The sequence below is a fragment of the Papilio polytes genome, unplaced genomic scaffold, assembly GCF_000836215.1.
Source record: "Papilio polytes unplaced genomic scaffold, Ppol_1.0 DF823935.1, whole genome shotgun sequence".
Classification (NCBI taxonomy): Eukaryota; Metazoa; Arthropoda; class Insecta; order Lepidoptera; family Papilionidae; genus Papilio; species Papilio polytes.
Genome location: NW_013525269.1, coordinates 291738 through 305049, shown reverse-complemented (window position 1 = coordinate 305049; position 13312 = coordinate 291738).

Genomic DNA, 13312 nt, shown 5'->3' with positions numbered 1-13312 from the left:
GTCACAATTTATCGACGAAACAGGTGAAATAATGAAACAATTTAGTCGCTATTATTTTGTGCGATTATCGTTTTTTTGCACGGCAGCCATCTTGTCCGTCGTAATGGCGGAACGCCCAGTTGCAAGGTTTAAAAAGGTACATTTGGCGGGTTCGTTGACACGGTTATCGGCAAGCCCGTTTTAGCGTTTTGCCACTTAATTGGCTCAAGGCGTGAAATATTGCGTCTTATTTGCTTAATGGCTATGATGGATGTCGCAGCGGTATTTCATTATACCATTGTTGAATTTAATTATGTAATTTCTTTTAAATTGAATAGTGTCAATCTTTTTTTTAATTGTCAATGTTTCGTATAATTATGATTTCCATTTTGTCCAGTTCGATGTCGTTTCTTTATAACAAACTAGCTGTTGCTCGCGACTTCGTTCGCCTGAAATTAATAAAAAATTTAGCCTATGTTACTAACAGATGAATTACCTTTCTAACGGTGGAATTTTTTTTTAAATCGGCCCAGTGGTTTATGAGTTATTTCAATACATACAAAAATACAATCTTTCCTCTTTATTATATTAACATAGATATAAATAATAGTCCTTTATGTAATACTAGTAAGTTAAACTTAAATGTACAATTCTAGTAATCATAAGTCTGTCGTACAGAAGTGTACTCTGACATGATCAAGCCATCAAATGTTTCATCGAAAAACAGTCTAAATGTCTTTACCGAAATGTATTTAGATTTGGTATTTAAAAATTCATGTACACTTGCGTCGAAAAATGTTTTAAATTTTGAAACTGCATAGAAGTTAACTAGTAACTTAAGTCAGGTTTTTCTTAGGTATGTTGGATGAAATTTTATTCTATTTCATACTACCCAAATCTAAATATATTAAGAAAAATAGTCTAAGATTGATGAAAGTATGAAACAAGTGAATATCCATCTTAGTTCTTATAATTATAAATGCGAAAGTTTAGATGGATGGATGTTTGTTAGAGTTTGTAGCCTAAATAGCTGAAGGGATCTCGATGAAATTAGGCATAGATGTAGAGGACAGTCTGGAAGAAGACATAGGCTATTTGATTTTTTTTTATTCGTCGCGGGCTAAAGCTAGTATCTTATATTATTTTTGACCGACTTCCCAAAAGAAGGAGGTACTCAATTCATCTGCATATTTTTATTAGTCTTACTGCATATCTCCGGCACTAGTGGACCGGTTTTGAATTTTCTTTTTTTATCCGAATGGTAGTGATTTTCAGGAAGGTCCCATTTTTTTGTTAGTTTTTTGTCTCCCTACTTCTACCTTTTAATCACTTGTGGAAACGCTAATTACATTTATTTCTAAGTCTAAACGTTTAGTAGTTAGAAGGGTTAGCAATTAACATCGTGAGTGTACAAGGAGCAGGGGACAGGACGTTTTTAATTACCCACGCCAGTACTTCTCGCTAACTGTGCCAATTGCCGCCACAAAGAAGCAGTGATGCGCCATTTAATTGTCGTTAATCAGTTATTGGACAAACCGCAAAAAATATACATCGATTTTTCGAATGCGGATCGAACGGATGTCCAAGCTCTGCTAGTGATGTGCGCTTGATGTTTTTTTCGATACTTTTTTTCGATTAGCAGAAGTAATATTTTTTGTATTCATATTTGATTTTAAATGACAACCCATGTTGTTAGATTAGTATTTTCTTACATTAATATAAGTTACAAGTCAATCGTACTTAGTTATATCTTTTTAAAATCGCTTCGTTTTAGACTAATTTTCACATCTGGTTTTACCATTTAGACTCGTAACTGGTTGTTAATATAGACACTAAACAGAGTTTTAAAGAATTAATTACTATTTTTGTACAGTTTTCGTTAATTGAAACCTACACAACTGTATTACCGTGGTGAAACTGTAACTCGATATGCAACAAAAAACAATAGAAGGAAATCAGTTTTCAATACTGCGAAGTTCGGGCGTACTCCGGAAGCAGTAACCGCTGGAAAAGATTCGAATTAACAATACAATTACTGCATCGACCACACCTCGCGCCGGTGTTACGCTGTTTCCTAATAATCATATCAATTGGTTAATCTTACTTCTTACTTATATTATAAATGCGAAAATTTAAATGGATGGATGTTTGTTAGAGTTTGTAGTCTAAACGGTTGGACGGATCTGAATGAAATTTGGCATAGACGTAGAGGATAGACAGGAAGAATACATAGGTTACTCACTTTTTTTTTTAGTTCCACGCGGACGGAGTCGCGGGCGAAAGCTACTAATTGATACATTAACATTAAATCAATGAAATCCGTTTAATATGATATAACCTTTACTTTCTATTTATTTCGTTTCACTTTCCTAATAATGTAATGTCAAAACTGTGTGTATATGTAGTCATAGATTATACTTACGGTGGCAGATAAACTATAGTTAGTGGAAAGCAATTTCTAATAAGTTTCCCAGTTTCAGATGTTAACAAAAGTATGCACCTTTGGCTAAACTATCACACGACTGTTGTGCGATTGTCAATTGTTTCGTAGTCAATTCAACTGTTTAGTTGCAGAACTAAAAATCGAGTAGTGTGCTCATAGGAATCAAAGTGCGACTTAACAGTTCTGATACAGTTTAGTTAAAGGTGTGCGCGCGCTCTAAGAATCAAAGTATCACTTTCTACTTCAAGCACCTCAATGTAGAGGATTTTTCTACTTTTAACATGGCTTACTTCTTTTACTTTTTTACCGAAGGGTTTTCGTTTACCCAACTGCAACCTTTTGATATCTTCTATCGATCGCTTTAACACAAATGGTACTGATGGAGTATTTATTTTAAAAAAAAAACCATACATAGGTTGTTGTCTTTGGACGGCGTAGCTTAATCTATGTACACTAATCTCGTCTAACTTGTTTTTGCAATTGTGTCATCACAACGTAAATTCTCTTAGAGACACGTCTACTCTATGAAACATGCGTAATGCATTAGATGTTTTTACACGTAGTTCCTATGTTATAAATAAAAGAGCGAGTTAAACATTAACATTTTACCTTTTATAGATAAAAATGCATGAACAATAATATTGATACCTTTTTTATTCTATCGATATGATGGTGAACATCACTAGATTGTTAAATTTTGACGTTTCTATGATGTTTTTAAAAATTGTTACATAGATTATGAATCTTAATACGGGTGTAGGTATTAACTAAAACAAGCGAACCTCTAGTTTTCATTCAGTGGTGGATTAAACATACTGACTACTTAATTACGATAAGGTATTTATACCTTTACCACCTTTAGGTGATAAACCGAATATATTCTCTCGTTCTTCGAATATTAGTGTTGTGACGTATAACTTAATGTAAAGTGTAATGTTTCACGGTTTTACAAAAAAGCGTTTCCAATGCCTTATAACAGTATCGAGTTACCGATTCGAATAAGACGAGTAACGAAAGGAAATTAATATCATCAATAATTCATCGATATGCGGCACATCACTAATCGTAGTTACCGAGAAACGGCCACCGTCCATCGCGCTTTTTGCTCAGAAGAATTCGCTAATAACTTGATTTCTACTGTTTAGGTGGCCTCTTGGTTTTTCAACGTTTCTTTTAACAGATTTATACTTACGCTGTAAGGGGGCAATAAATTGTCGTATTTATAGTTCCACATTGTTCCTGAACTCAGGACAGGTATTCCGTCTTCTGGACCACATCAGGGCTGATCTCCAGAATAATTTCACCTTACATACTCCATCAAAAGTCTTAAAGGTACAAAATACTGTAAATATATGTCAAATTATGATATAACTAGCTTTTGCCCGCGACTCCGTCAGTGCGAGATTAAAAAAAAAACAAATGCAAGTTGCCTACGTATTTTTCGAGACTATCCTCAACATATATGTCAAATTTCATAGAAATCCGTACAGCAGTTTAGGCTACAAACATCCATCCATCTAAACTTTCGCTTTTATTATATTAGTATGATAAAGCAATTAAAAAAACCCGAGAAATACATTTCTTAATTAATTATCATTAATATAAACTTTAGCGATATAAATAATATTTGATCATTTGTTTTAATTGTAATCGCACAAATAATACGCGAGTGCCAACCCTATAATGCTAATCCACTCGTATTAAAACTCTAAAGCCATAAAAATAAAGTATCTTTTTCAACAAAACAAATCCCGTGCCATATTGGTTTTGGTTAATCACTCGACAGTCGATAAACACGATGCGTTTATTTTTTATCGATATTCGTTTCAACAAACTTTTTTGTAATTTTTATTACATGGTACATCACTAACATGATATTGTTTTGTCATATCTTGTGTCAACATACCAATTGGTAGTTAGTAGAAAACGTTTTTTTTTAAATAATTCAACGTTACTAGCAACATACTAATATTGTAAATGCGAAAGTTTAGATGGATGTTTGTTAGAGTTTGTAACCTAAACTGCTGAACAAATATGTTTGGTTTAGATGTAGAGTATAGTCTGAAAGAACACGTAGGCTACTTACTTTTGTTTTTTTTCCACTCGGGTGCAGTCGCGGGCGAAAACTAGTCTTACTAATATAAATGCAATGATATTTGCCACAGATATAGTCCATTATTTGGAAAAACACATGGGCTATTTACTGAGTTTTATTTAAACGGCGCTGACGGTGTCGCGGGCAAAAGTTTGTTTGTTGCATAAAGTCTTAAAATAACGCAATAATATTGTTAAATTATTTTTAGAACAGTACTAATGTTTTTATAAATGAATTACATTGTTTTAAACAAAAAAATAATGTTTGTGTACAATTACAAGTCAGTACCTAAGGTTGTCAAAAATCTTTTCGTGAATTAATTTGTCTAATAAATAAATTTCTTTTTGACAGCCCTGGAAATCTAGGATCCAGAAGTATTTGACAAATTGTCATTTCAATCTAAGAGCGTGCCCTCACCCAAACTAAACTATCGTAAAACTTTTTAGTCTCGCTTTGATTCCTATGAGCTCATATGGAGGTAATACTATCCGATTTTTAGTTGGGCAACTAAACAGTTGAATGCGCTGCGAACCACGCACAACGGTTGTGCGACAGTTTAGTCAAAGGTGTGCGACCGCTCTAAGTGGACATTTATTTTAATTAACCATCATTTACTATGTTTTCTTAAATCGTTTTATACAAGTTGTAAACAGCGTTCATCCTTGTAATCTTTCAACACGAATCCCTACGAAACAGAGAAAAAATCAATCCCTACAAAATGCTTGCACAATTACCTTACACACCTCAGCGAAACATCACAAAGCAATATTCACTTTATTCCCATCCAATAAATTCCAAAATGCCTTAAAACGATCAAGAACTCCCTTAATAAATTGCTCGCAAAAGAAAAACGACCTTATCTTCTATATACAAAGCTGAAATTGAATTGATTGCTAACAAATGTTTGTATTGAGCGAAGCAAACGCACTGAATACGTAATGAGACGTGGATGTATGAGGGTAACGTGATAGGACGCGGCATTTTGATAGAATTAAAAATGGTTTTAGAAATTGATTTATTTATATATCTACTAAAAGTAGGTGATACAATTATTAAAAAAGGTTAAATTATAATAGTGTTTTATGTCACTTTTATGCAGGATCTAAATAAACTTATATGAAATATTTCGTAGGTTTTAAAAAGTCTACAGTTTCAATAGTACTTTTTTGAAATACAACAAATTCTTCTTGTCTATTTTGATACGTTTGTCATATTATAATATTATTTTAGAGGACCTACATGTTTTATTAATACAAATATACCGCATCCAAAAAAAGACAACGTTCCGTTTCACGCATCGTCGCGTTGAAAACAATCACGCTTGCCGTAGCTACACATGTCAGAATGTTTGAATAGATTACTTACGAATACTGTACCATCGCGACCATTATCATTTGGAGGTAGACAGGAGCGGATATGCAACTTCTATTATGCAGTAAGACGTCCGAAGACATGTGATATTTATGCTCCAAGATTGTTTATCTAGGCATTTAGTGTCTTGTATTGAGTAATATTTTATTTCAAAATCTAGTTCTTATAAAGCTTGAAAACTAGAAATAAAACTACCGAATTAATATATTGTCCAGTTTAATAATTGACTGTTTTAATATCTACCGATTAATTAAGTAATTTCATATTTAATTCAACGATATTTTAGTAATCAAAATGCATTGATCAAATTCACACAATCGAATGAGCGGCAATTAATGTCCGCCATTTTTCGTTTGTAATCACCGGCCCGACGACAAAAGGTAGCAACCTAATTATTTAGTAATTATCACCATTCGAGGAAATAAACTAAAGACATTTATTGATTATTTTTTGTAACCTTTTCTACTTTGGTAGCATCTATTAAATGTAGTTAATGTTTACGACCGCTAATTTTATAGCTTCAAGTGCTATACAATTGCGGGCGTTGTATGGTGTATTTTTAATTTACTTTTGTAAAACGTTTGAGCTCTGAATATAGTCAGCTGATCTACGACGAACATTTAGAATGTTTTAAATTCCGTTTGTTCTTTTATTTTAGCCGCAATTCTTGTAATGCTTACAAGACCGTGGAATTGTTTTGCCTTATTTGAACTTTCTGTTAAGAATTTTCTTTGTTCGGCCGTCGTTTGTAGAAACCGTTTAATTGACTAATTGCTTAATATTGGTTGAATAACAAAAGCCTAGTAATTTAGTCGAATAGTAGTATAGTATGTAAAATACTCCCGTTTACATTATTTTCTAGTCTACACGATTATTCTAGTAAAGTGTAAGTCCTCCACTAAACTACTAGGCTAGTGTGAACTAAGATCAACAGTTAAGCTTATTGGTTTGTAATTTAACTAGTTATTACTAGTCATCCTACTTTTTTTAGTAATAAACATAAGTAGTTATGGTAACTAGTTGGGTTTTTTGTTTTAATTAAGCCTTGTATACGGAAATATGAGTTATGAGTAGTTTTATTAAATATTTTGAGATAGGAATCATTTATAAGTAACATATAAGGTAACACGCGATCCTACGATTTCATTTAGCTTGCGTGTTCGCTGCGTGCTGTAATTATTATGTCAAACGAAAATAGTAATTCTCAAGAAAATTCAATCGTATACAATTACTGTATTTAATAGTGCGATATCTAATTACTATTAACTACATAGGAGAAAAAAAATTAGTATTCATGAAGATTTTTCTTAAGAAAATATTATTTTTAACACAATTTGTGTAATAAACATATTGTCTTATTATAAAAATATCAGTTTTAATTTTTATCCCTTATAACAATTAAAGATTTCAAAATTATGTTTTGGCACTATTAACGATCGATAAAAAAAAACAGTGTTGAAATCGTTCAATAAAATAATGTATTAACCAAGCAGACTAATGAGAGAAAATGTACAATTAGTAATACAACACAGAGCAGTGGTAATTGTATATTGGAAGTGCAGTAGGTAATTAGCACTTTGTAGGCTTTCTTCGCAACTTCGTTAGCATGTAATATATTAATTAACAAGCAAACGCACATTACGCATTACCGTGCTGTTAAGGTTTAGTACTTTATGCATTTAAATCCATTTATAAAATACTAGCTTTACTACTTTTATACTACCTTTGGTCTACGATTTCGTCCACGCGGAATTTAAAAAAAAACAAATGCAAGTAGCCTATGTGTTCTTCCAGACTATCCTCTACATCTATACCATATTTCATCGAAATCCGATCATCCGTTTCGAATACAAACTCGAACAAACATCCATCCATCTTAACTTTTGCATTTATATAAATTTATATACAAAGATCGATTTAAGAAAAATAAATCATTAATGTTATTTTAATATAATTCATACCATGACACTTAATTAAAATGACGTTTCAACAACTCCAAGTATTTTTCCCGCGCAAACCAATAATAGTTGTTTCGGCAGTTTGCACACTTTACTCCAGGCCCGTTGGCCGCCATTACGTTTAACGCTGCCAATTACAAAAGTAATGAATATGTCCCGACGCTCGCTATGAATAAATTATCATCCTCATTTGTCCGGATAACGTCCGCTAGGGTTGCGCTGGAATGTTAATAGCTCAAAGTTGGGCTGTTACCCGCGAATTATGTCCGCCTGGTACTTCACGTCTTTGTTCCTACTATTTGCAAACTTTTTAAATCTATTAACATGTTTGTTTAAAATATTTAGGTACATATTATACGCTGATTTAAAGAGCTTGTTAATTTTATGTGAAACTAGCTGTTTCCCGCGTTTTCGTACCCGCAATATTAACATATAACAGTAGCCTATAATGCCCGTCTATGTCAGCTACCAGTGAAAGTCTGGTTGAAATCGGCCAGGCCGCTTCGTAGATTGCCTGGAACAAACTTGCAGACAGACAGATAAAAAAAAATTAATGCTATTTTCGTTATCAGCAACCCAAATACACCGTCTTCCCGATTATTTGATTTATTGTTTTGATATTATAACAATTATAGATTTTCTTTCTTTAATCAGATTTAAAAATATAATATAAAAGTTTGAGTAAATTTTAAAAGAATACAGATGTCTATGGGCAGACATTTTTTCAATTTTAGTAAATCGAGGTGGGCTGCTAGTTTCCTACTAAAATAAGTAAAATGAATATTGTGTTAGCGAAAATAAATCATCGTTGAGGGGTCATTCATTTTGGTCACTTAATGAGTGCATACTTGGTCGCTATTTCCCATTAATTAATTCAGAACACATAAAAGAATGTGCGCGCGGCGATATTTTCCAGTGCCAGCCTAACCTAACACATTACGCCTCGTTACGTAAAATTCTCTGGCAAACGTTTTCGAGGGACTTTGTTTAATTAAAAACACGAATAAAAAAACTTACTGCCCGTTTTATCGGGTGATAAACGAGCGTTTGAAGCGATACGTTTAAATCAGACGAAAAGAAACCCTGCTCGTATACAATCAGAGTTTATTTTTCAAACGCAATAATGTATCGTATAGCCAAACATTTTTCAAAATCTAAAAGATTTGTGTTTACACCATTTCCTGTTCTATTCTTAAAGCGATAAAACTCAATGTTCGTTATGAACGTGATGCTTGCATTTAACGATGCACAAGCGATTTGATACCGTAAATTGAATTACGTAAGATCTAAAATAGCTGAAAGCGTTTGTATTAAAAATCGTTGGCATGAATAAAGTATTAAGTGGCGTACGTGCCGTTTATCAAATGTGCGTCTTGTGCTAATGTGGTAAGGTGTGAAATCCTTTGCGATAATGCATCGAATAAATTCAGTAGTACAGGAAGGTAGAGAAGTGTTTATAGTTGCTATTTTCCTCTGCTGATAGCATTTAGCGTTGTGTGGATTTATTGCGGCGTACAGTCGCACGCTAAACTGTCTAGATCCCTATAAAGTGATTATGGGTGATTTAAAATGGTTCATACAACTGTGGAACAAACGAGAGCATCGTTGAAAAGATGATTAAAACAATATGGTGTTTTAATAATAATATAAAGAGGAAAGATTTGTATTTTCGTATACATCACCAGCTCACTATACGTCCCCACCGAGGGGCTCGGAGCCTACCCTGATAAGGGGTGACTAGGCCATAGTCAACCACGCTGGCCAAGTGCGGGTTGGTTGACTTCACACATATTTTTCAATTTCTTCGCCGATATGTGCAGGTTGCATCTCGATGTTTTCCTTCACCGTAAGAACGTCGGGTAAATTACGTACATATGAAAATTCGAATAATCGAAAATCACATTGGTACATGGCGATTCGAACCCAAGACCTGTAGATTATAAGTCAAATGCTTAAACCACTGAGCCACCGACGCTCTTGTATTTTCGTATGTACTAAAATAACTCAAAACTACTGGGCCGATTTTAAAAATTCTTTTACCGTTAGAAAGGTAATTAATCTGTAAGTGACATAGGCTACATTTTTTAATTTCAATCAACAGCTAGTAAATTAACAAAATTGACAATCTTACTAATTCATTTAGCACGTAAACTTAACCTAAAATAACATGATTATTATAACTTAGTTATATTAAATCAATTTAAATTAAACATGAAATTCTATGTTGTAGGTTACGTCAGTTTAGACAGGACACGCAATATGGCGGCCGTACAAGGCTCATGAAAAATATTACTCTATTATACTGTTGGTTGGATTTAATTAGGTCTATGGGCGTGCCCACACCGCATGCGTATTGGTGTGATGTTTTATGTACTCGTAATTACATTTTTATGAATGAAAGGTTTTTACCGTAATAAATCTAGATGGAATTAACATTGCTTTTCGTAATAAAAAAAGCGTTTTTTCCCAAATTTCATCGAAATCCGTTCAGCCATTTAGGTTATAAAGTCTAACAAATTTTAACATTTCTTATTTATAATCTTAGTAAGAAGTTAGATTAAAAAATATCATCGTTTTTTCATCACCTTTCTCCTTATCCTACTCCCGTAGGGTCGGCGCAACAGATTTTTGTCCTCCACATAACTCTATCATACGTCATCTCAGTCATCACTCCCTTTTTGATCATGTCACCTTTTACACAATCCATCCATCTCTTTCTAGGTCTACCTCTACCGATGTACCTCCACATTCATAACTAACATTCTCCTTCTAACATGCTATTCATCCCTCCTCATAACATGCCCATACCATGCTAACCTTTTACTCCTTACCTTCATTTATTAAAAAGTATTTATGGTTAGAAAGTGTTTTTTTAATCTGTTCGTGTAAAAACCCTTGCGTTATCTTTATCAGAGAATCTTTATTTCATGCGTACAACCAATAAACTTAAATATTGTCCAATTAAATATTCAAGTGTAATAAATTAATTTATCATAAGATATTAATAACGTTATTACGGTTTTAATATACATTTAAAATTCATACGTTTATTTTATCTGTACTATTATTATAAAGAGGAAAGATTTGTATTTTTGTATGTATTTGATTCAAGCAAAAAATACTAGGCCGACTTAAAAATAAATCACCATTGGAAGTAATTTATCTGTGAGTAACATAGGCCATATTTTGTATTATTTTTATTAATGCCACGCCGGCAAAGTCGAGAGCAACAGCTAGTAAGATTATAATCCTTCAATCTTTTGGAGTATATTTAGCGTTAAAAAATATGAATAAACAAAGACTTTTATTTCCTAGCTTTACTTTGACAAGAAAAACCTATTTATATGGTAAATCTATACATAATACTACAAAGAGGAAAGATTTGTATTTTTATATTTTTGTGTGTATTGCAATAATTCAAAAACTACTGGGCAGTTTTTAAAAATTCTTTTCCCGATAGAAAGGTAATTTAAGTGAGTAACATAAGCTATTTTTTTTTAATTTAACGCGGACAACGTCGCGAGCAAGAGCTAGTTTATTACATTTTAATAGCATGATCAAAAATAATAACTTTCATGTAATTGATATAACATTTACGTGCTTGACTGTACTTACCACCGTAGATAATTACTCAATTTAAAATTATTTTAAAACATAGTAAAACCCAGTATATAATTTTACCTTACATCTTAACAGTGGTAGAGCCTACTGATGCACAAGGACGGTTGCAATACCACGACCACACAGAGGACCGGCGTGATGCGAAAGCCATTCCTCGTTTCGTCTAAGTGTGTGTGTAGGAGGCCTAATTTTCAGTCCCTTCCCAATATTTTCATATAAGTAAATACTGGGATTTATGTGGAGGGGTACCATGTGTTCTGAGAATATCCTCTTTCTGGGCGTCTCCTTCGTCGATTGAAAGGCAACGTACAATTGTAATTGGGTAGCGGTTTGACAAAATAATTAACGGTTTTTACTTTTGTCTGTAGGTCCTAGAAGTAGGAGAATGAAAAAGAAGATGAATCCAGAAGAGAAGAGACCTAGAACGGCGTTCAGTGCAGCGCAACTCGCTAGACTAAAGGTATAATACAAAGTTTGATAAAAACGTCATTTATTTTATGGTCTTAAAGCAGCTAAGGGTTTATTACGAATATTTGTGAGATTTTCGTAACGTCATAGACTAAATATGCATGTGTATTTCCGTCTTTACGTATGTTATGATATAAAAGAGTAGTTAGCCTTACATAGATAATAAATTTCCTTTAGAGCGGGCGCACACCTTTGACAAAACTATTGGGCGATTGTCGATTGTTTCGCAGCCTTCAACTGTTTAGTTGCACAACTAAATATCGAGTATACGTACCTCCATATAAACTCATAGGAATCAAAGGGAGACTAAACGGTTGTGCGATAGTTTAGTCAAAGTTTCACGCTCTCATTATCAAGGTATTTATCTGAGAGTCGATATCTCTGTATTGATTATTCATTAAACGGCCAGTAAATTAATTCAGATAATTATAAATGTCTCGGAGATATTTTAATGTTAAATGAAGTTAATTACGTTGTTACTTGACAACTGTTGTGTTAATTATTGTTAATCCAGAGGTTCTCAACATTTTCTTTTTAAATCAATTAAATGCACACAATAATTGTGTGTGTTTTTTTTATTTTCAATCATGTATCACAAAAAGGAAATATAAATCCTATTTAGATTTTTAAAAATAAAGTTAAAATATTGTTTTGATTGTAATACTTGCTTGCATACATCAAACAAGTATTAAGATGGCATTAATTGGAAGTACGTAATTGGAAATTTAATGTGTATTTTGAACGCGACAAAAAAGGTTGAGAATAACTGACTTATTCGACTATATCGTGTTTGTAGTGATTGACATTTGCGGCCTATTTTTACAACAATGAATGATTACAATAATATTTGTTATTATAACTACATTTGTTATGAAATTATCTTGCTTTGTTATCGACGCTATTTTTTTTGTTATTGAATCACGACGCTTATTTGAAAGCAATGTTTTACGTTTTCACTGTCGAAACCTGTTCAAAAAACAGTGTTATTCAGAAAACCCACGGTTTAGTTGCCACAGTTATAATACAGGGTGTTACTTAGGTTTTTTTTTATAATATAAAGTGGCAAACGAGCAAGCGGCCGCTGTCATAGACATTCGCAATAGAGGATGCGTTGCCTACCCTTAATCGATGGAGGAGGAGACGCACATAGAGGTTATTTCCCTTTCCTGTGCGTCTCCTGCACCGTGATGAACATACGAGTACTCGTATAATTATGCTCGAGGCCTAATTTTAGTCCCTTTCTCTTTACCACCCTTTTCTCACAAGAAGAGGATGGGAAGAGGAATTGGATTTGACGGTGGAGGATATGCATAGGAAGGGGAAATATCCTCTTTATGTGCGTCTCCTCTTCCGTCGGATAAGGGTAGGCAACGCATC